The following is a 27,586-nucleotide window of genomic DNA, read 5'->3' on the forward strand; positions in this document are numbered from 1 at the left end:
TTGAATTAAAATTTACATCACAAAATCCAGTATTTTTTTTCTTTTAATTTGAATATAATATTGTTATAATTAAATAACAAAAACTTAAAGTGTGTGTTTAGATGTGTATAATGACACATCATGATTTTTTCAACGGTGTGTCCATGTTCCGTGTAATAAACATAATGTGTTTATTCCATGTAATGACGCACCATGATTTTGTAAATTTAATGCGAAGATTTACTTTACTAAAAAGAAGAATAGGAAGCATTTACAATTTTCTTCTCAGCCCTTGGCACATGTGACAGTTCTTGATTGCTTCCCACATCACACTTGTTATAACTTTTTATATCCTCTTTTTTCACTAGATGGAATTCCTTTTTACCTTTTTTACTTACATACTCTGATGGAATTAGAGTTGTAATTATGTCATAATCTGTTTTTTTTTCTTGTGATTATCTCAAGATTTTAATGTCATTTCAAATTATATTTGTAATTTGTTACATCATTTATTTTAGAATATTACACTTCCAAACAAATGACGATGAATGCATTAGACATGATAGAGATCGTTTGTAAGATATTGTGGCTCTATATATGATATGTCATACATTTATTTCAATGACTTTATGAGGGGATGAGGAGCCCTTTTCATACAACGAATTATTAATACGCAGGGCACAAATGGTATTGGCTTTCACGATTTCTTTTAATCTAACAAATCTTTATATCTCTAGAAAAATTGAATTTTTCTACTTATTGATTGATGTGATGATGTGTGGTACCACACTTAAAGCCCGGTAGTTGTCCACAAATGTAGTCATAGAATCTTGTCCTCTTTCTAATGGTAACAAGGTGTGACACCCGGTAATTTCCCAACCCTATAAACTAAGTAATCAACCTAATAATTAGGTGATTGTGAATATTATGCGCGCAAATAGAATCAGCGCGGGCATTTGTTATATGCGCCCTGCGCGAGCGCGCTATGTTAGAATCAGCGCGGGCATGTGTTATGTGCGCCGTGCGCGAGCGCGCTATATTAGAATCAGCGCGGGCATGTGTTATGTGCGCCCTGCGCGAGCGCGCTATGTTAGAGTCAGCGCGGGCACGTTATGTGCGCCCTGCGCGAGCGCGCGATGTAAGAACCAGCGTGGGCATATGTTATATGCGCCATGCGCGAGTGTTTTGTTTTTATGTTTCCATACTGTAGTCTAATGGGTTGACCGTCCCGCATGATGCTAAGGCGGGTGCATCCCAAATCGTTTATGCGCGTGCGGAAGGGGAACTAACCTCCCCGCATGGCGGGAACATTGAGAGCTAGTTTGTCTGAAGCTCCAAGATGGAATTGACTTCAACATGACTGATCACTATGTTGAAATACCAAGACCACCTGGAGAATCTACAAATGAAACTCAATGTCCCTGACTGCGAGAAGGTTACGAACCTACCCGCAGCAAAGAAATGTCCTTCACGCAGAAAGCTATGCGCACAAAGCTATACGCGCAGAACACTTAGCCTAATCTCCAGATGTAAGGAGATTATTCCCGCCCAAAAGGAAACAGTAGCGTGTTTCAGAGATTTCAACTTTTTAACTGTACACTGACAAAAGCATCTGAAAAAGCATACTGTAACATGAAAAGTCAACTGTCAGCCACCCTACTCTCACCAATCACAGACCTGCATGTCCTGTTCAAATCAAAATCTTTTATCCACTCCTCCACTTTTAAATAAATAATAATAATTTCCATACTTTACCATCATTACACCTAGATATGAAAAGATTACAATCCCCTAAAGCAAGGGATTGTGTTCCCTGAATCTTGCCTATAAATATGTAACCCAAATTATCACCCAAACACACTTCAAACTTCTCTCTTAAGAACTGCAACCTTGCACTAATCATCTCCCAAGCATCCGTTGTTTTCATTTCCGATCCTGTTACTAGGTAAGCCGAGATTATAACCTTGAGATCTACTTTCCAACCCTTATATTCTCCTATTTCTTGATCTTAATATATATACTTCTTGTTATTTAATCGTATTCTAGACCTTCAATTCCGAGGCCAACACCAAGAAAACCCGAATCTCGATTAATCCCTTAACAAAAACCACAGGTGAGTCTCACAGCCCCCATTTTCACTGTTTTCACTACTTTTAAACTGTTTTCGGGGCGAGGGACACGTACTTAAATTACGATTTATCATGGTATACTTACAAGTTATGCAAACGATTGTGTTTAAATTATGTTTCATGATGAGCAATGCAAACGGTTATCTATGGTTTACGATGTATGTGCGCCAGAATTCGAGTAAGTGATCACTTTACCATTGGAACTCTAAGGGTAGGGACTGCTGGTTTGATCCACCCACTCGTAGGGGTCGCACCTCTTTGCATGGACGAGTGCCTAGAATGGGGCAGTACTATGGGATTGAGCCCGCTCGTAGGGGTCGCGCCTCTTTGCATGGACGAGCGCCTTGTTTTCCGGCACAACGTCCGCGCGTAACCCGCGGGACGAAATTATTGATTAGCTCGTAGGGGCAGCGCCTCTTTGCATAGACGAGCACGGTTTTTCAGAAATGTCCACGCGTAACCCGCGGACGGTATTACATTATTTTAGCTCGTAGGGGCAGCGCCTCTTTGCATAGACGAGCACGGTTTTTCAGAAATGTCCACGCGTAACCCGCGGGACGGTATTACATTATTTTAGCTCGTAGTGGTAGCGCCACTTTGCATGGACGAGCACGTTTTCCAGAAACGTTCGCGCGTAACCCGCGGAACGGTTCTATCAGAAATATGTTGTCAGATCTATGTTTTCATACGGTTTATCAAGCATATGTTTAGACATGAAATCAGAAATGTGTTTCAATATGATTTTCACCAAGACTGTGATGCAATACGATTTATCAAGTTACTAAAACTTGTGAACTCACTCAGTTTATACTGATTCAAATGTTTTACGTGTCTTTCAGGAGATAACTAGGTAGCGCATGGAGTCACACTTAGAGCACCTCAAGCTGAACATCTAAAACTAGCTTTTTGGAAGATTTTAGTTCTATCCCTTCGATGCGCGTGGTTGTTCCCGCCGCGCAAGGGGATATGGCGTGGAAATCTTCAACAGTTTTTATACTTGGATGTTTTTATGTAATCTTTAAACAATGTAATGTATTTGTATTAAACATTTCATGCGCAATGAAAATCTTACTTTGAATGTTTGCAATGGCCCGTGCTTAATTATCAATCCCCACTCGCGCGCGCCCGGCTGTTTCCGCCGTTCAGGGCCGGGTGTGACAGATTGGTATCAGAGCACTGGTTATAGCGAACTAGGAAAAGAAGTTTTAACCTAGACTATAACCGTTGGGGAATCGCATGAAATATTTTTCAAAGAAAATATTTTCAAAAGAAACTATACACACACTTAGGAACACGGGTCACACAGTGTCTAGTGAATAAAGAAGAATATTATGTGCTCAGAGTACATGCGCTAAGTTTGATATATTTTCACTCTTTTAAAGCGAGAATGCCTCCAACTAGAGCCAAGGGAATTACCATGACACCCGAGGAACTCGCAGAAATAATCGCGCAAGCGATCGCAACACATGAGGCCAGCAAGGCCGAATCTAGTCAGGGTCGTCAGGAGAACGAGACCCCAGAACCCGAATCAGGAGCTTTGGACAAAGGATGCTCCTACAAGACATTTATGGCTTGTAAGCCTTGGCCATTCAAGGGTACCGAAGGGGCCATTGGGCTCTACAACTGGATTGACAAGATGGAGACAGTTCTCTCCATTAGCGGATGTAGTGAGAACCAGAAGGTCCTTTACGCGACCTGCATGTTCCAAGAGGCAGCTTCGTCTTGGTGGAAGCTTCAAACGAAAACATTGGGGCGAGAAGTTGCTCTCCACAGGACCTGGGAGGAGCTGAAAGAGATGATGATGAAAAAGTTCTGCTCTCGCGCAGAAATTCAGAGCCTGCAACAGGAATTCTGGAACCACACCATGGTAGGAACGGATATCGACGCCTACAACAACCGGTTCAACGAGCTTTGCCAGTTGGTGCCAGACATGGCAAACACGGAGGAAAAGAAGATCGAGAGGTATATCTTTGGGTTACCTCCTGTTGTTAGGGTTCCGCTCAACGCCGCAGCGCCTCCAACCTTTGATGAGGCGGTAGCGCGGGCCATCACCCTTACAAGGGATACGGTCCGTGCAGGTATGTTGACTACGCGCGGAAACGAGCAGCGAACCTCTGACTCCAAGAGGAAATGGAACTCTCACCACCGAGGGTCCGACTCCAAGCAGCCACCGTTCAAGAAGCAGGAGAGCGCAAGGACTTATGCGATTCAGGCCGCGGAGCCACCGCGAAAAGGATACAGCGGGCCTCGCCCATGGTGCAGCAAATGCAAGTATCACCACGAGGGTGAATGCGCAAGAATCGAATGCGCCAAATGTGGCAGACCAGGGCACAAGACGATGAATTGCCGTATCAGAAAAGCTGGAGCGAGCGACAACTGCTACGCATGCGGGAAGCCAGGGCATTTTAGTCGGGATTGCCCGCAAAAGGGAAACCAAGCTCGCGGGAGAGCTTTTGTGATCGGCGCAGGCGAAGCTAAAGAAGAGCCGAATGTGGTAACCGGTACGTTTTTGCTTAACGGCCATTTTGCATCTGTCTTATTTGATACTGGAGCTGACCTAAGTTTTATATCCGCTGAGTTTAAAGACTCCCTAGGCCTAGCAACCAGTAGGCTAGACACACCTTATACTATAGAACTAGCCAATGGTAGGCAGTTATGTGCGAACGAAAGAACTGAACAATGTGTAATAGTCATGGGAGGTCACGGGTTCAATATTAACTTGTTGCCAATAGACTTGGGAAGTTTTGACATTGTAATAGGTATGGATTGGTTGGTCGAGAACCACGCGGAAGTTATTTGCCGTGAGAAGCAGGTTCGGATCCCACTGTTGAACGGAGAAATCTTGGTGATTCAAGGGGAAAGAAGGGGAGTTGCGACGAAACTGATTTCGTGCCTAAAGGCGCGCAAGTGCCTAAGGAAAGGGTGCTACGCCTTCCTGGCGCATGTAGTAGAGAAGAAAGGAGATGAGCGAAGAATTGAAGACTTACCAGTAGTGCGCGAATTTCCAGAAGTTTTTCCTGAAGATTTGCCCGGATTACCGCCGCCACGACAGGTCGAATTTCGTATTGATTTAGTCCCAGGAGCTGCGCCAGTAGCTCGAGCGCCCTATCGACTAGCTCCATCTGAGATGCAAGAGCTATCCAATCAGTTACAGGAACTATTGGATAAGGGTTTCATACGCCCAAGCTTTTCACCTTGGGGAGCTCCAGTACTGTTTGTTAAGAAGAAGGATGGTTCGTTCAGAATGTGTATTGACTACAGGGAGCTGAATAAGCTGACAGTCAAGAATCGGTACCCCTTACCGAGGATTGACGACTTATTTGACCAGTTGCAGGGATCCAGTTATTATTCGAAGATAGATCTACGGTCAGGATACCACCAACTTAGGGTCCATGAGGAAGATGTGCCGAAAACAGCCTTCCGAACTAGATACGGCCATTATGAGTTCTTAGTGATGCCTTTCGGGCTAACTAATGCGCCGGCTGTATTCATGGATCTGATGAACCGCGTGTGCAAACCATACTTGGATAAATTTGTAATTGTATTTATAGATGATATTCTGATTTACTCTCGGACCAAGGCCGAGCATGAGCAACACCTGAGATTGATTTTGGAATTGTTGAGGAAAGAAAAGTTGTATGCGAAGTTTTCCAAGTGTGAGTTTTGGCTTAGAGAAGTTCACTTTCTCGGTCACGTTGTAAACGAGAAAGGAATACACGTTGATCCTTCCAAAGTCAAGGCCATCGAAAACTGGGAAGCGCCAAAAACCCCAACTGAGGTGAGGCAATTCCTAGGACTAGCTGGCTACTATCGACGCTTCATTGAGAACTTCTCCAAGATAGCTCTACCTCTGACCGCGCTAACTCAGAAAGACAAGAAGTTTGTTTGGGGCGAAAATCAGGAAGCGGCGTTTCAAATGTTGAAACAGAAGTTATGTAGTGCGCCAATTTTGTCTCTGCCCGAGGGGACGGATGACATCGTCGTTTACTGCGACGCTTCACATCAGGGACTCGGATGTGTCCTTATGCAGCGAGACAAAGTCATAGCGTATGCCTCGCGCCAACTCAAGACCAATGAAAAGAACTACACAACGCATGATCTGGAACTTGGAGCGGTTGTCTTCGCGCTAAAGATTTGGCGCCATTACCTCTATGGTACAAAGTGTATAATCTTTACGGATCACAAGAGCCTTCAACATATATTTGATCAAAAGGAATTAAACATGAGGCAACGAAGATGGGTTGAATTGTTGAATGATTATGATTGTGAAATAAAGTATCACCCTGGAAAGGCGAATGTGGTAGCAGACGCGCTAAGTAGGAAGGAGCGAATAAAAACGCTACGAGTCAAGGCTCTAAAACTGACCATTCGCGCAGAGCTCTCTACCCGCATCCGAGACGCTCAGCAAGAAGCCTTGAAACCAGAGTTTGCTAAAAACGAATCCCTTGGGGGTATGATTAAGAGTTTGGAACTTAAAGAGAACGGCAATCTATATTTCGCTAACCGCATATGGGTCCCTCTCAAGGGAGGATTGCGCGAGCAAGTATTAAACGAAGCTCACAAGACGCGGTATTCCGTACATCCTGGCGCAGACAAGATGTACCAAGATGTTAAAGCGCTGTATTGGTGGCCCAATCTGAAGGGCGCCATCGCGATGTATGTCAGTAAGTGCCTGACGTGTTCGAAGGTAAAGGCTGAATACCAGAAACCATCAGGGTTGCTTCAACAGCCAGAAATTCCCATGTGGAAGTGGGAACAAATCTCTATGGACTTCATTACCAAACTGCCAAGGACACCTGGGGGTTACGACACAATCTGGGTTATTGTAGATCGGCTAACTAAGTCAGCGCACTTCCTGCCGATCAAGGAAACCGATAAGATGGAAAAGTTAGCCCGATTGTATATTCGAGAAGTAGTTTCAAAACATGGAGTCCCAGTGTCTATCATTTCTGATAGAGATAGTCGGTTCACCTCAAGGTTTTGGAGATCGTTACAAGGGGCTTTAGGTACTCGTCTTGACATGAGTACAGCTTATCATCCCCAAACGGATGGACAAAGCGAGCGAACAATCCAGACATTGGAAGATATGCTGCGCGCGTGCGCAATCGATTTCGGAGGTAGCTGGGATACTCATCTCCCATTGGTTGAATTTTCATACAACAACAGTTATCACACAAGCCTCAAGGCTGCGCCGTTTGAAGCTTTGTATGGGCGCAAGTGTAGATCCCCACTGTGCTGGGCTGAAGTGGGTGACAAGCAAATGACTGGTCCAGAATTGATCCAAGAAACAACAGACAAGATTTTTCAGATACGGGATCGCCTTAAGACAGCGCGCGACAGACAGAAGAGCTACGCTGATGTGCGAAGGAAACCGTTGGAGTTTCAAGTAGGGGATAGAGTACTTTTAAAAGTCTCTCCATGGAAAGGAGTCCCCCGTTTCGGCAAGCGAGGAAAGTTGAATCCGCGCTACATTGGACCATTTGAGATCCTGGAAAGGATCGGTCCGGTTGCTTATAAACTCCGTTTACCCGCCGAACTCAGTGGAGTTCATGATACGTTCCATGTGTCCAACCTCAAAAAGTGCTTATCTGACGAAACGTTGATTTTGCCGTTGGACGAGATTCACATCGACAAACAACTGCACTTCGTAGAAGAACCCATAGCAGTAACCGATTGGAAAGAACAAAAGTTACGCAGAAGCAGAATCAAGTTAGTAAAAGTTCAATGGAACTCAAGGCGTGGGCCTGAATTCACTTGGGAAAGAGAAGATCAAATACGCAAGAAATACCCATACCTCTTTCAGAACATGGCTTCTGCCAGCGACGTCTCCTAAATTTCGGGACGAAATTCTCTTAACAGGGGGAAAATGTGACACCCGGTAATTTCCCAACCCTATAAACTAAGTAATCAACCTAATAATTAGGTGATTGTGAATATTATGCTCGCAAATAGAATCAGCGCGGGCATTTGTTATATGCGCCCTGCGCGAGCGCGCTATGTTAGAATCAGCGCGGGCATGTGTTATGTGCGCCGTGCGTGAGCGCGCTATATTAGAATCAGCGCGGGCATGTGTTATGTGCGCCCTGCGCGAGCGCGCTATGTTAGAGTCAGCGCGGGCACGTTATGTGCGCCCTGCGCGAGCGCGCGATGTAAGAACCAGCGTGGGCATATGTTATATGCGCCATGCGCGAGTGTTTTGTTTTTATGTTTCCATACTGTAGTCTAATGGGTTGACCGTCCCGCATGATGCTAAGGCGGGTGCATCCCAAATCGTTTATGCGCGTGCGGAAGGGGAACTAACCTCCCCGCATGGCGGGAACATTGAGAGCTAGTTTGTCTGAAGCTCCAAGATGGAATTGACTTCAACATGACTGATCACTATGTTGAAATACCAAGACCACCTGGAGAATCTACAAATGAAACTCAATGTCCCTGACTGCGAGAAGGTTACGAACCTACCCGCAGCAAAGAAATGTCCTTCACGCAGAAAGCTATGCGCACAAAGCTATACGCGCAGAACACTTAGCCTAATCTCCAGATGTAAGGAGATTATTCCCGCCCAAAAGGAAACAGTAGCGTGTTTCAGAGATTTCCACTTTTTAATTGTACACTGACAAAAACATCTGAAAAAGCATACTTTAACATGAAAAGTCAACTGTCAGCCACCCTACTCTCACCAACCACAGACCTGCATGTCCTGTTCAAATCAAAATCTTTTATCCACTCCTCCACTTTTAAATAAATAATAATAATTTTCATACTTTACCATCATTACACCTAGATATGAAAAGATTACAATCCCCTAAAGCAAGGGATTGTGTTCCCTGAATCTTGCCTATAAATATGTAACCCAAATTATCACCCAAACACACTTCAAACTTCTCTCTTAAGAACTGCAACCTTGCACTAATCATCTCCCAAGCATCCGTTGTTTTCATTTCCGATCCTGTTACTAGGTAAGCCGAGATTATAACCTTGAGATCTACTTTCCAACCCTTATATTCTCCTATTTCTTGATCTTAATATATATACTTCTTGTTATTTAATCGTATTATAGACCTTCAATTCCGAGGCCAACACCAAGAAAACCCGAATCTCGATTAATCCCTTAACAAAAACCACAGGTGAGTCTCACAGCCCCTATTTTCACTGTTTTCACTACTTTTAAACTGTTTTCGGGGCGAGGGACACGTACTTAAATTACGATTTATCATGGTATACTTACAAGTTATGCAAACGTTTGTGTTTAAATTATGTTTCATGATGAGCAATGCAAACGGTTATCTATGGTTTACGATGTATGTGCGCCAGAATTCGAGTAAGTGATCACTTTACCATTAGAACTCTAAGGGTAGGGACTGCTGGTTTGATCCACCCACTCATAGGGGTCGCACCTCTTTGCATGGACGAGTGCCTAGAATGGGGCAGTACTATGGGATTGAGCCCGCTCGTAGGGGTCGCGCCTCTTTGCATGGACGAGCGCCTTGTTTTCCGGCACAACGTCCGCGCGTAACCCGCGGGACGGAATTATTGATTAGCTCGTAGGGGCAGCGCCTCTTTGCATAGACGAGCACGGTTTTTCAGAAATGTCCACGCGTAACCCGCAGGACGGTATTACATTATTTTAGCTCGTAGGGGCAGCGCCTCTTTGCATAGACGAGCACGGTTTTTCAGAAATGTCCACGCGTAACCCGCGGGACGGTATTACATTATTTTAGCTCGTAGTGGTAGCGCCACTTTGCATGGACGAGCACGTTTTCCAGAAACGTTCGCGCGTAACCCGCGGAACGGTTCTATCAGAAATATGTTGTCAGATCTATGTTTTCATACGGTTTATCAAGCATATGTTTAGACATGAAATCAGAAATGTGTTTCAATATGATTTTCACCAAGACTGTGATGCAATACGATTTATCAAGTTACTAAAACTTGTGAACTCACTCAGTTTATACTGATTCAAATGTTTTACGTGTCTTTCAGGAGATAACTAGGTAGCGCATGGAGTCACACTTAGAGCACCTCACGCTGAACATCTAAAACTAGCTTTTTGGAAGATTTTAGTTCTATCCCTTCGATGCGCGTGGTTGTTCCCGCCGCGCAAGGGGATATGGCGTGGAAATCTTCAACAGTTTTTATACTTGGATGTTTTTATGTAATCTTTAAACAATGTAATGTATTTGTATTAAACATTTCATGCGCAATGAAAATCTTACTTTGAATGTTTGCAATGGCCCGTGCTTAATTATCAATCCCCACTCGCGCGCGCCCGGCTGTTTCCGCCGTTCAGGGCCGGGTGTGACACAAGGGGTTTTGACTTTGTTCTTATATTATAAATCACGAATTTCTTTTTATTATTGTCCTATATGAGACTTGAATCAAAAACCTTCAAACCCTCTCAATCCAAGATGTTTAAAGGCTTTGTCTTTGCCAATGAACCACCAACCTCATTGGTTATCACTTAGATAATTAATTGATCATGTGATTTTACCTCCTTTACGTCTTTAAGTCTAAGTTTAACAAGTATTATGGTTACCCTTTATGGCTTTTATTTTCTAGCAAGCTTAAGTTATAACATTTACTTCCTTTAAATTTTTGCGGTTGCCTGGAAAACGAGCACCGGATCAACAATCTGTATAGGTCTCATCATCGTTGAAACCTCTACCATACGATGAAAATAATGTTGATAAACGATTATTACACTAACTCATGTTATATGTCAGTTTATGACTATTACTTTGAGAACACCGTCTGGTTATCATTGTCACAAACATCTTTATCCTATATACATACCTTATGGTTACACTTTTAATCCTTCAAACACCACCAGGTAAACCATGCATTTGATGGCGAATCATCCTAGTCTAGTGTTTAGTTTACAATACCCGCAAATAACTTAATTAGAATCAATTAAATAATCTTGGGATACAAAGACATGAAATAATCATTTTAATAGATGTATGCTCAATCAAATTGTTAGTAGAGTGGTTATTACATGTGTTCTCTTAAAGTTATTATATAATTTGTAAAGATGGGATTTCAACCAACTTTGTTTTAGTTTTCTTTTTAAAACTTGTGGGCATCGCTAAATTATATATTAAAAAAATGTGTGAAGTAATAGAGTTGTCAATTGTGCCGGGTTAAGCAATCCATACGGCCATATATTCTATACATGTCATGTTAATAAGGCCGGTTTAACGAATGTGAAGGCCTCAATCGAATTAATAAGATTTTGTGTCCTTTTCATGACATTTATTAAGGAAAAAAATTACCCATTACAGTATATCTATATATAATTTTTTTGGACTTGAGGCCTTAACTAAGAGCATTCTTAACCTATTTTCTAAAGTTGTTAAACCCATATAATTTAGGGTAAATTTTAAGAAAACTATCAAAATCTCCTCTCCAATCCATTCCCCATTATATGGATGAGTTATATGACAACTAAAGTAAAACCCCAAATATAGGGACTCACTTTTAATCCATACCATATAATATATCACATATCTCCCAATCACCATTTACTATATAACAAGACAAAAGAGAAAAAAATTATAAAAAATTAATTATGGATATGAATAGAGAATAGAATGTGAAACAATTTTGAAAAATGATAGACAAATTTATGAAATTGTGTTTTTTAGTTAAATTATAGGGTAAAATATATGGAATGAGCTGGAAATACTCTACATGTGGGTCTAAAGCCCCTAATTTGTTTTCGCTATGGCCCACGGGCCGCCCTTGCATGCCAATACATCAACTCTAACCCACATACACTTAAAATCGTATAATCCAAGCTTAATTTGTTTCACCCATTTATCTAAACGTGTTAGGGAGTTGACAAGTAGTCATATTTCAAATGGTATCACTAGTGAGCCCATGCAATACAACTATCCTAATAAGTCTCCAATCGCACGGCACTTGAACTACAATCACTCAATGTAACTAGGAGTGTTTCAAATATATAAATGTACATAATATACTTCTTTGACCAATATGCTAACAAATTATATGTGTGCTTTTAATCTATATTTGCGGGTTTTTCTACTAGGTTCATGCCTTTACAACAATTAAATGTTTTAGTTAATTAATACATATACACATTGGTGATCATAACTGTTTATAATACACCAGTTGCGCAGTCATGGTAAACTATGAATGCCCGTTAGTTAACTACCAATGAAAAGACGATTTCTTATGGTATGTGACCGCATGATGATGCATTTACGCATGTGTTTATCAGATTAAAGTGGGATACACGAGCAAAAGATCATGATTATAACATGATTATTTTAATAATGATATAACAATAGAATAAAAACTAGGTACTTTCTATGGAATTCGAATAGAATAGCAAGAGGGTAAAAAAGAGTAGCGGATAGCAAGCAAGGATGTTGAGATGGGACAAAACACTATCGAAGTCGTAATTGGAATAATGAAGTGGTCCTTGTACTTGTTTTTTTTCCCTTTAAAACATCTTACCACCAGACCTATCTTTCTTTTGACAAAATGTAATGAATATGGCAGTCCCACAATATGCGGAGGGTGACCACACACAACTTTTCTCTTCTCTGCAGTTGTTATCTTGCTTTAACCTTTTATTTTAGGTTCACTTGAATTTAAGCATCCAATATTATTAGAGGATTGAGCAAAATACAAAAAGAAAAAACAAATGCCCTGCGTTAAAATCTATAAGAAATACGTAAATTACAAGATATTTCCTATAAAAAAAATTAGTAAGTCTTCAGTAGGGTGTTTACGGTTCACTTTGACTAATTTCGACGGATATTACATACCAGACTATTATCTATGGATTGGTGAGTCCGGTTGAGCGCTAGCCGGCTGCTTTTTAACGGTTTGGAGGTTAGGTTTTATTTTTTAATTGTAGAATAGTTAATTGTTGTTAACTTGTTAAAATGATAAAAGGTGTATGATTATAATTTATAATAATATATTAAAAGTTAAAACCGCATGTTGATTTACATGGCTAGTTTAAGTTTAGGACCAGACTAAACAGTGAACAGAGCCACTAGATCTCAAACCAGCTAACATGTTCGAATTAGGATGGGGTCGAAACTATAGTTTTTATGTAAATTGCTGGCGCATGTTTAAACTTATTGAGTCAAATAGTTTCTATACCATCTACTTTTGAAACATTAACTATGCATGATTGTGTAATTATTAGTAGTTAACAATGTTGTAAACTCTTAAAAGTCTTCCACTACTTATTAACTTTCACAAAAATTAAGTTTGATACTTATATAAATCATGTTTTTTTTATTTTGAATGTTACAATGGGTTGGAATCTTTTCTTTTAACGTTTAGATAATGCATACATCACTGGATTGATTTACTAAGAATTTGTATTTTCCAGATGAAAAAACTTTTGCATATTATTTGGAAAGAAAAAGTTGAAATACAAGAAGATATTTTGAAGAATAACTTATGATTTATATCCCACTCATTTCAACCTCCACCACATTAATGAAAAAAAAGGCTGAAAGGTAAATGTTATATAACCAAACTAATCTATGTATGCATTTAAAATTGGAAAGGCTAGAAATTCGGTCGATGGTGACATTACGGCCACCAGAGTACTTACGTGTTTGAAATTGATCATGGGCCGTGGGCAATAATAAAAACATCTACGACCGGTGCATTCAGAGATGTGAAGTTTCCTCTCGAGGATTTTTATTTCCTTACAAAGTTTAAATTATCTCCAATAGCCTGAGCAAACCTTTCTAAGACGAGATATATATTAACCATTGATACTGATTTTGACGTTTTAGGCATGAGTCATTCAGAAACACCATCAAATTAGAGGAGACTAAGTAACTAACTACTAAACATGTCAAATTAAATAGGCTATGTCTATTAGCACACCCTTTATCTATTTACACACCCTCAATATGGTCCATATTGGTCATATGAGCCATATTACTCAACACCAAACCAACAAAATATGGTCCATATTGACCAATATAGAGCATATTGAGGGTGTGTAAATAAATAAAGGGTGTGCCAATATCATGACCCATTAAATAACATGCTATAATGTGGCATTGGGTTCTTGTGATTGATTTGAATATAAGTCTCAAGTTGCATTATTATCTTTTATTATTACTATTATTACTTTCTGTTTAAGGTTGATGCATCGTCACAAACACATACATACCTAATTTAGGCAAGGGGACAATGCAACCATGTGGAAGCTGATTCTTACTATTTAATAACAACTACTAAAATCCAAAACCAAAAACAATTTCATATTTTCTCACTTGTGGAAGCTGACTAAAAAGAATCAAAAGTCCCATCTATTTTTCTTAATGCTAAAGTCATATCTAAACATATACAACTATACGAGGGTCACAGCCTTTATTGCTGAATTTTACCCAAAACAATTGTTGTACATAACAAACAAGTTTTACCATTATATATAGCTAGCCTTTGACAACAAGTACAATAAGTAAGTGATAATGTTCACATAAGCTATTTATACATGCATTAAGATTTAAGTTAAGACATGGGTTCACACGTAACTTCGGGTATACTTGTCCATTGTGACAACTGCCCTATCCGACCCGACCCAGGTACCCGTTTTCGAATCCGATTCTTTTTATGATTTAAAATTTGATTATTAACCTTTGTAATTTAACATTTAATAAATCATATATATTTGTATATTACTTACTAATAATAATTTCCTTCCCGCCTCTTTCTCTTTCTTGTCGCCATCTCGCCCTTTCTATCTCTTGTCGCCGTCCCGCCCCTCTGCTTAACCCTTACGCCTTGAACCCCCTTTTTCTCTTAACTCCTTGCTTGTCCTTTGGTTCTTTCCGCCTAAGGATGTCTGCGCAGCTCCACGCGCCAGACTCCTTACAAGGAAGCCTGCGTGAAGACCAGCTGTTTCTAGGCGAACTGTTCCCGCAGCGCGCTAAGGACTGGAGTTCTCCCCGCGGCGCGCTAAGAATTGTAATTCTTCCCGCGGCGCGCTGAGGATTGTAGTTCTTCCCGCGGCGCGCTAGGAATTATTCTGTCTGCCTTCGCCCTCGCGCGTTCAGCTTTCTCGCGCGCTCAGCCTTCTCGCGCTACACTTGTATCTTTTCTTCTGTTTTATCCAGCCTGTTTGCTTTGTGATATCTTATCTTCTGTGCTGTTGACCTAACCTGCCTTATGTCTGAAAAGCCACTTTCGGCGCAGCATGCGCACCAACCCTATTGGTTGGCAGAAAAAGTGACTGACATTATCTTTTGAGATCTGCTTTTCCAGAACCTTTACCTGACACCTCCTTTGCTTTATTCTGTTCCTGTCAGCCTTTTTCCCTTGTCCCCTGCAGCTACCATATCTTTTGATATCTTTTACTTTTCTGATCTTTTGCTTTTTGATATCTTTTGCTTGATTCTGTAGAAGAACTTTTCCCCTTTTCTAGGGATTGTGTTCCCTAGGAGTTTTCCTATATATAATGTTACTTTCTTTATACTTAAACACTACACACACAAACACTTAATTTCCTTCTCCTTGCTCTCTGCCGTTGTTCCTCAGCCGCCTCTCCTCTCTTTGCCTCCGTTTTCTCCTCTGTCCTCCCTGCATTTCCGGTAATATATATATATATAATAATTTGTTTAAGATACATATTACTAATGGTTACATATATTCAAGACTTAAAACCAATCGATAAACCAATAAACTCTTATTTATAGGTAAACTTGTGCTTGTTTAAAAGTTGGTTCTTGCTTTAGCTTTCAACGCACCGTTTACATGTGAGTAATCTCGTACCTAATCCCTTTTTATTTTTAACGTTTTGGGATGTTTATGTGTTCGTACAAACTTGAGTCTTAAACTTGTTTATGAACTTTCGTTGCGCAGTATCCCATGTGTAGGGACGTTTACTTGGCTGTTTATTTGTATGTGTGAATCATTAACCGCTTTGTTCCGCCTATTCCGAAGTTTTCATGGATCCATTAGATGAACACGGGAGACCTATCGTTTACGGTTTTCTTTTATTTACACGTGCACAGATGATTTCTTGTTTTTGTGCTCAATTGGGAGCACGGATTGAACTATGAGCTATGATCTATTTAGGCTTGATCACAATCTGATTACACCCTTGTTAAACACCGGATTTACACATGTTGCGCGCAGATCTATTATTATCTATTTATATCTATTAAACTTGATCTCTCACCGACACGCAAGTGTTGACGTTTTATTTTAACACATATTCAGGTTCGCAGTAGCTGCATTCGGAGCTTGAGGACACATAGGATGTTTGCTTTTATTTTGGACCTAGATTAAAATGTAACAAGACAAGTTTATGTTATTTGAATATTTTGAATTATAATATATTGATTTATGTTATCTTGTGATTGCGTTGCGCGTGCGCGATAAATGCGTATTAATAAATATTGACACCAAATAGTGTCACGAGTAATGAAACAATATGTGGCGCCCCGATGTATAATCCGCCATCGGTCGGGGTGTTACAGATTGGTATCAGAGCTCTGTGACTTTAGGATAGGTGGTTAGACGTAACGACCTAGAATACCTAAGAGTCCCTTCTCGCGCATGAGAGAAATCTCATGTTCGCGCGCTAATTGTTTTTTACTCGATATTTATAAAATATGCTTGCGCATACGCAGCACTTGATTTCATGTTTTACTCGCGATCTTTCGATTTTTATTAAATTTTAATTTATTTCTTTACTTACATATTCGTTTGTTGTGGGGATTGAAAATCCGAGAAGTCATGGTGGTACATGAATAGTTGATTTTCAATTACCATTAACTTTATGTTTTAAATTGAAGATTTGAAAAGTCATGGTGATACATGAATTGTCAATCTCCAATATTCGTTTACTCGATAATTTAAATTGAAGATTTGAAAAGTCATGGTGATACATGAATTGTCAAATCTCCAACATTCATTTACTCGATATTTTAAATTGAGAATTCGGAAAGTCATGGTGATGCATGAATTGTCGATTTTCAATTCGAATTCATTACCTGTATTAAGTTTGCATTTTACTTCAAATTTGATAGCAATTAACTCCGCGAAACAAGCTTTGCGACGATATATTTTGCGCTAAAACGATTTCCTATACCAAGATGTTAACAAAAATTAAAACTTTTATAGAATGCCTCCGCTATCTCGCCGCCATCAGAGGAGAGAAGCCTCGCGCAGACGTAGGCAGCAACGTTCCCAGGAAATGGCCGCCGCAATAGCCCAAGCCTTAAACCAAACTAATACCAACCCCTCCGGATACAATATTAAATCCTTCAATGCGGGTAACCCTCCGAAATTCACAGGACTTGAAGGAGCCACCGTAATGCTCCAGTGGCTCGAGAAAATTGAAAACACTTTCCTCCATACCCAATGCCCTCCAGACCGACGAACCTTATATGCCTCTAGTGTCCTGGAATCAAGGGCGCTTACTTGGTGGAACGGAGTAGCTCATGCGCGTGGCGCAGAAGCTGCTTCTAGCATGCTCTGGGAGGAATTTAAGGATCTCCTGACGCGAGAATTCTGCCCTCCCAACGAAGTAAAGCGCCTGGAGGAAGAATTTTGGAATCTTAAACAGTACAGTGGTGAAGCGCGCGAGTACGCGACGCGCTTCCATGAATTAAGCTTGCTTGTCCCACACCTAGTTACCCCTTCCCGCCGAGCCATCGAGAAGTTCCTTGGGGGTCTCCCCATGGAAATTCAAGACTCTGTATGGGCCAGAAACCCAGTAACCCTCTCTGACGCCATCGAGTTGGCCGCTGTGCTCAGCGACAACCATGTCAGAGCAGGAACCCTGTTCCTGCGGGGATCTGAGAAGACCAAACCCACCAAGACTGTCCCAGAACCAACAGAAACCAAACCAGAACCCTCAAACCGTAACAACCTCAAGCGCAGGCGCAAAGCCTATGCGCTTACCAACCCGCCCATTGTCCAGCAACCCGCCTACCAACCCCTAGTACACGCTCCTAACCCACTATCAATCTACCCCACACCCCCTGTAGTCCATAACTATGCCTTAACCAATCCCGCACTCCCTGCCCCGCCAACTAAGAAACCCTACACAGGAAACCAACCGTTTTGCCCAATCTGTAGACTTCATCACCCAACTCACACCCCGTGTCGACAATGTAACCGATGTGGCCGCATTGGCCACTCTGCTGAGCACTGTAGAGTCCCTTCCGCCAACCCAACTGCGCAAACACCACCAGCCTACCTGCAGAACCCACAACCAACATACCCTAATCCACGACCCAGGTCGTGCTATAACTGCGGTGATCCCAGTCATTTCCGGAACGCGTGCCCGAGACTGCAAGTTCAAATTACGCAAGCGAATCCGGTTAACCAAATTTCGAACCAAGTAACGCGCGGACAAGCTTTTAACATAACCGCGCACCAAGCGCAAGCGAATAATGACGTGGTTAATGGTACATTTTTACTTAACGGACATTATGCATATATACTCTTTGATACTGGCGCCGATAGAAGTTTTATTTCTCACGCATTTGAGCAGAAACTTGCGCGACCGCGCATAAACTTAAGCGAAAACTTTTCAGTTGAATTGGCTAATGGTGAAACTATTTTAATAAACTCCGTAATCAAAGATTGCACGCTTAACCTTAACGAAAACGATTTTCTGATCGACCTCATTCCCATGCCTCTTGGAAGTTTTGATGTTATTATTGGTATGGATTGGCTCTCGCAAAACCGCGCTGAAGTTATTTGCGCCAAGAAGTTGATTCGCATCCCTCGAGAAAATGGTGATCTTCATATCTACGGCGAGAAACCATCTAACGGTCTTAAACTTATGTCTTGCGCTGAAACCCGAAGACTCTTGCGGAAGAAAAGTATCGCATTCTTAGCCCATGTGGTCAAACCCGATGAAGGAAAGAAGAAACGTTGTGAAATCCCTATCGTGCGTGACTTTCCTGAAGTCTTTCCCGATGATCTTTCTGGTTTACCTCCCGTTCGGGAAGTCGAGTTTCGTATTGATCTTGTCCCTGGTGCTTCCCCCGTAGCCAAATCTCCTTATCGTCTTGCACCCGCTGAGATGCAAGAATTAGCAAGTCAACTTCAAGAGTTGACCGATAAAGGATTCATTCGCCCTAGCTCTTCGCCCTGGGGTGCTCCGGTGTTGTTCGTTAAAAAGAAGGACGGTTCGTTTCGCATGTGTATTGATTACCGCGAGCTGAACAAGCTCACCATTAAGAACCGGTATCCCTTACCGCGTATTGACGACCTCTTTGATCAACTCCAAGGTGCCTCTTGTTTTTCCAAGATCGATCTCCGTTCTGGCTATCACCAGTTGCGTATCCGCGAAGAGGATATTCCTAAAACTGCCTTTCGAACTCGCTATGGCCATTTTGAATTCTTGGTCATGTCCTTCGGTTTAACCAACGCACCCGCTGTTTTCATGGATCTAATGAATCGGGTGTGTAGGCCTTTCTTGGATAAATTCGTGATTGTGTTTATCGATGACGTTCTGATTTATTCCAAAACCAAGGCCGAGCATGAGCAACATCTTCAGTTGGTGTTGCAAAAGCTTCGAACCGAGCAACTCTTTGCCAAACTCTCCAAGTGTGAATTTTGGTCGGATGAAGTACAGTTTCTTGGCCATGTTGTTAACAAATGGGTATCCATGTCGACCCATCCAAGATTGAAGCAATCAAGAACTGGATTACGCCATCCACTTCTACCGAAATCCGTTCCTTTTTGGGCTTAGCTGGTTACTATCGGCGATTTATTTCGAACTTCTCAAAGATCGCTTTGCCTTTAACAGCTTTAACGCACAAAGGCAAACCGTATATTTGGGGCTCGAAGCAAGAAGAAGCCTTCCAAACGCTCAAGCGATTGTTGTGCGAAGCTCCTGTTCTAGCGCTACCTGAGGGTAATGACGATTTTGTCATGTATTGCGATGCATCCAACCAAGGTCTCGGTTGTGTACTTATGCAACGAGGCAAGGTTATCGCTTACGCGTCAAGGCAACTCAAAATTCATGAAAAGAATTATACGACTCACGACCTCGAACTTGGTGCAGTTGTATTTGCCTTGAAAATCTGGAGACACTACCTTTATGGTACTAAGTGTATCCTCTACACCGACCATAAAAGCCTTCAGCACATTTTTGATCAAAAGGAACTTAACATGAGACAACGCCGATGGAACGAACTCATCAGCGATTACGATTGTGAGATCCGATATCACCCTGGAAAGGCTAATGTAGTAGCTGATGCGCTCAGCCGCAAACCCAGCCAGCTTAACTGTATCTTGCCGCGCACGCAGCTTCACTTCGCGCCGATCCAAAGCAACCTTGAATCGCGCATTCGTGACGCGCAGCGCGCATCCATCAGCAATGGCAACCTTCGCGCCGAGTTAGCGTGTGGCGCGGAAGCGCATTTTGTCCCTAATCTGAGTGGAATTCTCTGCTATCTCAATCGCATCTGGATTCCTTGTGATGAAGATCTTCGCACTGTCCTACTGAGTGAAGCGCACAAAACTCGGTATTCCATTCATCCTGGCGCTGATAAAATGTACAAGGATTTGCGTATTACTTATTGGTGGCCCGGTATGAAAAAGGATATTGCTATGTTCGTAGCTAAATGTCTGACTTGTTCTAAGGTAAAAGCTGAACATCAACGCCCATCTGGTTTGCTCGAACAACCAGAAATTCCTACGTGGAAATGGGAAAGTATAGCAATGGACTTTATCACCAAGTTACCTTTGACTGCAAGCAAACATGATAGCATTTGGGTAATAGTGGATCGATTGACCAAGTCTGCTCATTTTCTGCCCATTCGTGAAACTTACCGTGTTGAGCATCTTGCGCAGCTCTATGTCAAAGAGATTGTCTGCCGTCATGGTACTCCCTTGAGCATCATATCCGATCGCGATGGCCGTTTTATATCTCGCTTTTGGAAATCTCTCCAAACTGCGTTAGGAACTCGTTTGGACATGAGTACTGCATATCATCCTCAGACTGACGGACAGTCTGAGCGAACCATCCAAACCCTTGAGGATATGCTTCGATCTTGTGTTCTTGATTTTGGAGGTAATTGGGATTCACACCTACCTCTGATCGAGTTCTCTTATAATAACAGCTATCATTCCAGCATCGGTATGGCCCCATTTGAAGCACTTTACGGTCAAAAGTGCCGCTCACCGATTTGTTGGAGCGAAGTGGGTGAAGTTCAAATCACAGGACCCGAACTAGTTCAAGAGACAATCGATAAAATCGCCAAGATCCGTGATCATCTGCTGACTGCCAGAAGCCGACAGAAGAGTTACGCAGATCGCAGGCGGAAGCCTCTCGAATTTCAAGTTGGTGATCTTGTTCTCCTCAAAGTGTCGCCCTGGAAGGGTGTTGTCCGCTTTGGGAAGAAAGGTAAGCTTGCGCCTCGTTATGTTGGTCCGTTCAAGATTCTCGCGCGCGTAGGAAAAGTTGCCTACAAACTTGACCTGCCGCCCGCGCTCAGCAATGTGCATCCAACGTTCCATGTATCCAATCTCAAGAAATGTCTAGCTGACGAGAACCTTCACATACCACTTGATGAAGTTCAAGTTGATGAATCTATGCATTTCGTTGAGAAGCCTGTTGAGATTATGGATCGCGAGGTAAAGCAAACCAAGCGCAGTCGCATCCCCATTGTTAAAGTTCGTTGGCAGTCCAAGCGCGGAGCCGAGTTCACTTGGGAAAGGGAAGATCAGATGAAGATCAAGTACCCGCACCTTTTCTCTGCGCATCCTACTTCGAGATAAATTTCGGGACGAAATCTCTTAAAGTAGGGGAGACTATGACAACTGCCCTATCCGACCCGACCCAGGTACCCGTTTTCGAATCCGATTCTTTTTATGATTTAAAATTTGATTATTAACCTTTGTAATTTAACATTTAATAAATCATATATATTTGTATATTACTTACTAATAATAATTTCCTTCCCGCCTCTTTCTCTTTCTTGTCGCCATCTCGCCCTTTCTATCTCTTGTCGCCGTCCCGCCCCTCTTCTTAACCCTTACGCCTTGAACCCCCTTTTTCTCTTAACTCCTTGCTTGTCCTTTGGTTTTTTCCGCCTAAGGATGTCTGCGCAGCTCCACGCGCCAGACTCCTTACAAGGAAGCCTGCGTGAAGACCAGCTGTTTCTAGGCGAACTGTTCCCGCAGCGCGCTAAGGACTGGAGTTCTCCCCGCGGCGCGCTAAGAATTGTAATTCTTCCCGCGGCGGGCTGAGGATTGTAGTTCTTCCCGCGGCGCGCTAGGAATTATTCTGTCTGCCTTCGCCCTCGCGCGTTCAGCTTTCTCGCGCGCTCAGCCTTCTCGCGCGCGCAGCCTCCTTGCGCTACACTTGTATCTTTTCTTCTGTTTTGTCCAGCCTGTTTGCTTTGTGATATCTTATCTTCTGTGCTGTTGACCTAACCTGCCTTATGTCTGAAAAGCCACTTTCGGCGCAGCATGCGCACCAACCCTATTGGTTGGCAGAAAAAGTGTCTGACATTATCTTTTGAGATCTGCTTTTCCAGAACCTTTACCTGACACCTCCTTTGCTTTATTCTGTTCCTGTCAGCCTTTTTCCCTTGTCCCCTGCAGCTACCATATCTTTTGATATCTTTTACTTTTCTGATCTTTTGCTTTTTGATATCTTTTGCTTGATTCTGTAGAAGAACTTTTCCCCTTTTCTAGGGATTGTGTTCCCTAGGGTTTTCCTATATATAATGCTACTTTCTTTATACTTAAACACTACACACACAAACACTTAATTTCCTTCTCCTTGCTCTCTGCCGTTGTTCCTCAGCCGCCTCTCCTCTCTTTGCCTCCGTTTTCTCCTCTGTCCTCCCTGCATTTCCGGTAATATATATATATAATAATTTGTTTAAGATACATATTACTAATGGTTACATATATTCAAGACTTAAAACCAATCGATAAACCAATAAACTCTTATTTATAGGTTAACTTGTGCTTGTTTAAAAGTTGGTTCTTGCTTTAGCTTTCAACGCACCGTTTACATGTGAGTAATCTCGTACCTAATCCCTTTTTATTTTTAACGTTTTGGGATGTTCATGTGTTCGTACAAACTTGAGTCTTAAACTTGTTTATGAACTTTCGTCGCGCAGTATCCCATGTGTAGGGACGTTTACTTGGCTGTTTATTTGTATGTGTGAATCATTAACCGCTTTGTTCGGCCTATTCCGAAGTTTTCATGGATCCATTAGATGAACACGGGAGACCTATCGTTTACGGTTTTCTTTTATTTACACGTGCACAGATGATTTCTTGTTTTTGTGCTCAATTGGGAGCACGGATTGAACTATGAGCTATGATCTATTTAGGCTGATCACAATCTGATTACACCCTTGTTAAACACCGGATTTACACATGTTGCGCGCAGATCTATTATTATCTATTTATATCTATTAAACTTGATCTCTCACCGACACGCAAGTGTTGACGTTTTATTTTAACACATGTTCAGGTTCGCAGTAGCTGCATTCGGAGCTTGAGGACACATAGGATGTTTGCTTTTATTTTGGACCTAGATTAAAATGTAACAAGACAAGTTTATGTTATTTGAATATTTTGAATTATAATATATTGATTTATGTTATCTTGTGATTGCGTTGCGCGTGCGCGATAAATGCGTATTAATAAATATTGACACCAAATAGTGTCACGAGTAATGAAACAATATGTGGCGCCCCGATGTATAATCCGCCATCGGTCGGGGTGTTACATCCATCACATCGAACAATATATAACTAGCTAGTATTACCACCATAGTATTCAACAAAATATGAACTTGAAATTACATGATTAGATTGATAGATTAATGGAAATAAGTAATTAAAAGGCAATGGAGAGAAATAATTAAAGAAGCCATACTAGGAGAATTAAGCGAGTGGAGACTGAGATGGTTTGGACATGTAAAGAGAAGACAGACGACGAATCTTGTTAGATCCGTAGAAAACATTACTATAGAGGGGAGGAGGGGTAGAGGACGACCGAAATTGACTTGGGATGAGAGGATTAGGCATGATTTGATAGACCTAAACCTCTCCGAGGACATGGTTGAGGATAGGAATTCGTGGAGAAGTAGAATTAAAGTTAAGGATTTTTAGAGAGAATTGAATACCTTAGGGCTTAGACTTTACTTATTTAGGTCACATACCATAATGGTATTTTCCTTACATATATTATTATTATTATAATTATTATTAGCTTTTATATAGCTGTTAAACTGTGAACTTATTATTAATATTATTATAATTAGTAGTAGTTTTTATATAACTGTTAAACTTTGATTTCCTTTATTTTGCTTCATACACATGTACTTAGAGCCGAGGGTCTCTCTGGAAGCCACCTCTTTATTCCTTTGGATAGAGGTACGGTGTGCCTACATCCCACCCTCCCCAGACCCTACTTATAGCTTTGCTGTCGGTGGGATTTCACTGGGCATGATTGATTGATTGATTGATACTAGGAGAAATTTGATCTTTGTGAACACATGATGTCTCTTCAACTAAGATAAATATGACACATGTACTAGTTAACAAATAAAATTGGTAGCTTTATAAAGGGAGCCATGGGATTGTAAATTTGTAACATCCCGGATTTTCAAAGAATAATATTTAAATATATAATTTATTTATGGCATAATAGTTACTTGTATTAATAGAGAAATAATAAAAGGATAAAATAATAAGAAAAGAAAGTCCATGAAATTATAAACGAGTGTTAATAGTTAATTAATATTAAATATAGAAAGAATTATGGACTTGGGTAATTAAAATGGATCAAGATGGTGGGACGGGCCTTAGGTCCATGGGTTTTGAGGAGTATAAATGGCTCCTTAAACTATTCCAAAACCCTAACTCTCATTTCTTTCCATCATTTCCATAATCTCTACACACACTCAAAAGCACACACACACCTCCCTTACTATATATAAACGGCCGTGAGAAAGAGAAACGAGACCAAACGTCGAGTATAGATAGATCTTCAATATACAAGACAAATACAAGATCTAGAGTTCATAATCAAGCCAAACGAGACCAAACGAACACGAAAAGGTACGTTCTTGATACTTAAAGATTTCGTTTTCGTTAACATTTGACCTTGAAACTTAAATATAGGGTAGATCGGGTATAAACAAAATGTAAAGTTGTAAACTTGATGTTAGAACGAATATATCGAACCCGAAAATGGAAACGACTCGTTAAAGAATCCCTAGATCTAGTTTTGGATGTTTTCGTGTTTAAAGGTCCAAACTTTATAATTTCCGGGTCAAGTCTTAGCCAAAAGGGAGTCGTGAGGGCATTTACGGATAGGATAACATTATAATAAAGGTTTATGGGTCAAAGCATAATTTAATAATGGACATGAAGACCACCTTGTGGTCACTGTTCACATATAAAACGTGCATCTCATCTATTACACCTATATAATCGCATACAGTGGGTAGACCGATTACAATCTAGCCAACTTGATTACAAAGAAGTTCCTTACAAACGGAGTCGCTTACAATCTTATAACCGATTACATATAGACCCGCTCACATACTCGCATACAATAGACGGCTCGCATACATTGTATTCTAGAAACAAATCGCATACAAACACATACATTGAACCAGTCAGAGCCACATACATCGAGGATCGATCGCATACACTCGGTCACTTTGATATCGATTACCATTGGGATAGTTTACACAGGACTCGTTCACCTCGAAAACTCGATTACGGTGAACCTTTGTATGCAATAGAAGTCGATTACAATATATCTACATACATCGCATACAATATAGATACATACATATACTCGCATACCATCCCAAAACCCGATTACAATTGAGCTGCGTAGAGTCGCGTACTCTGTCTTGATTACATATACAACTCGCTCACAAACTGATAGTTCGATCACAACCAAACTCGCTCTCAATCAGACTTCGATTACACTGGGCTCAGTCAATTTCATATCGATTACGATATCGCATACAAAACCAAATTCGATTACATTGTAATCGAGTCCCATGAGCTCGATTACAATGCTCTCAGGCCGATTTCACTGAAACCCGATTACATAAAGGTACTCGCTTCAACTGAATGGTCGATCACAATGAAGTTCGATTACAATCCGTTCCTTGCCCTAAATCGCATGCTCTGTGACTCGAATACAATTAGAATCGCATTTAATAGGAATCGATTACAATAGAACTCACTTACAAATTCTTCAAATCGATTATATTGAGCCTCGATTACAATAGAACTGATTATACCCTGATTTGGTCATTTGACTCGTATACATACACGCATAACTCGCATACAGTACTTGAGGGAATTGGGCTTGAAAGCCTTGGGCCAGAAGGAGTACAAGGTGGGTTGGATCAATTGGGATGGAAAGTGGAGTGCAAAATGGATCATCTGGGCTTTACGAGATGGGCTTGGGTTTGGGCTTGGAAGGTGAACCGGGCAATATAACTTAGGATATAATAAACTAACTAGCCGACCTCGCCAACTCCATAGATTCCGTTAACATGAAAACAAATATATGATGATTGAAACACATATAATAATTAAAGGGTGTGACCGCTAAACATAAGCAATGCAAAGAACTAAATAACGACTTTCGTTAAATGATGTAACCCCGATAAAGAAAAGAATATTAAAAGAATATTTAAATAATCGAGTCTTATGATGATAATAAAATATTTTAGGAATGAGAGAATAATAATAAAATAATTATAAAACCTTAAGGGTTCGTAGGAAGAATAATAAGTAAATGAAATCTAAACAAGGCCAACCGATCATACCAGACTTAGTCATTTCCAACTCGAATTCAAATAGGATGAATATTAATACGCGAACCCTATATACAGTTAGCAGGGCGCAGTTGCGGAAGGGAATTGCAATAAACGGAAAGAAACAGGATCCAGGTGAGTTTCTAGCCCCATTTTCTTGTTATGTTTTCGGGGCTGTGTGCATACTTGATGTGACAGTTAATACACTTACCTTAAATGGTAAGTGTATGCCATGTATGATATATGTGATAGATACGATTAATTTCTTGTTGGTACGTGAACGATCTTCGGATATTGCACGTATTGCCAAGGGAAGAGATTTGCTCCTTACATGGATATTAAACAATAGCTTACATAAAGTGTTCCTTATATGGATAATATATAGAGTTCCTTCTATGGTTAATGTATAATGTTCCTTTTATGGATAGTATAGTGTTCCTTCTATGGATAGTATAATGTTCCTTCTATGGATAGTATATTGTTCCTTCTATGGATAGTATCATGTTCCTTCTATGGATAGTATAGTGTTCCTTCTATGGACAATATAGTGTTCCTTTTATGGAGAGTATAGTGTTCCTTCTATGGAAAGTATATAGGGTGTTCCTTCTATAGATAATATATGTGTAGAGTGTTCCCTCTATGGAGAATATATATAGCATGGGCAATAGTAATAGTTTTTTTAATAGATATTACG

This window comes from Bidens hawaiensis, unplaced genomic scaffold (genome assembly GCF_021521415.1).
Source record: "Bidens hawaiensis isolate Kalapana, Puna unplaced genomic scaffold, B.hawaiensis_p1.1 tig00023391_1, whole genome shotgun sequence".
Lineage (NCBI taxonomy): Eukaryota > Viridiplantae > Streptophyta > Magnoliopsida > Asterales > Asteraceae > Bidens > Bidens hawaiensis.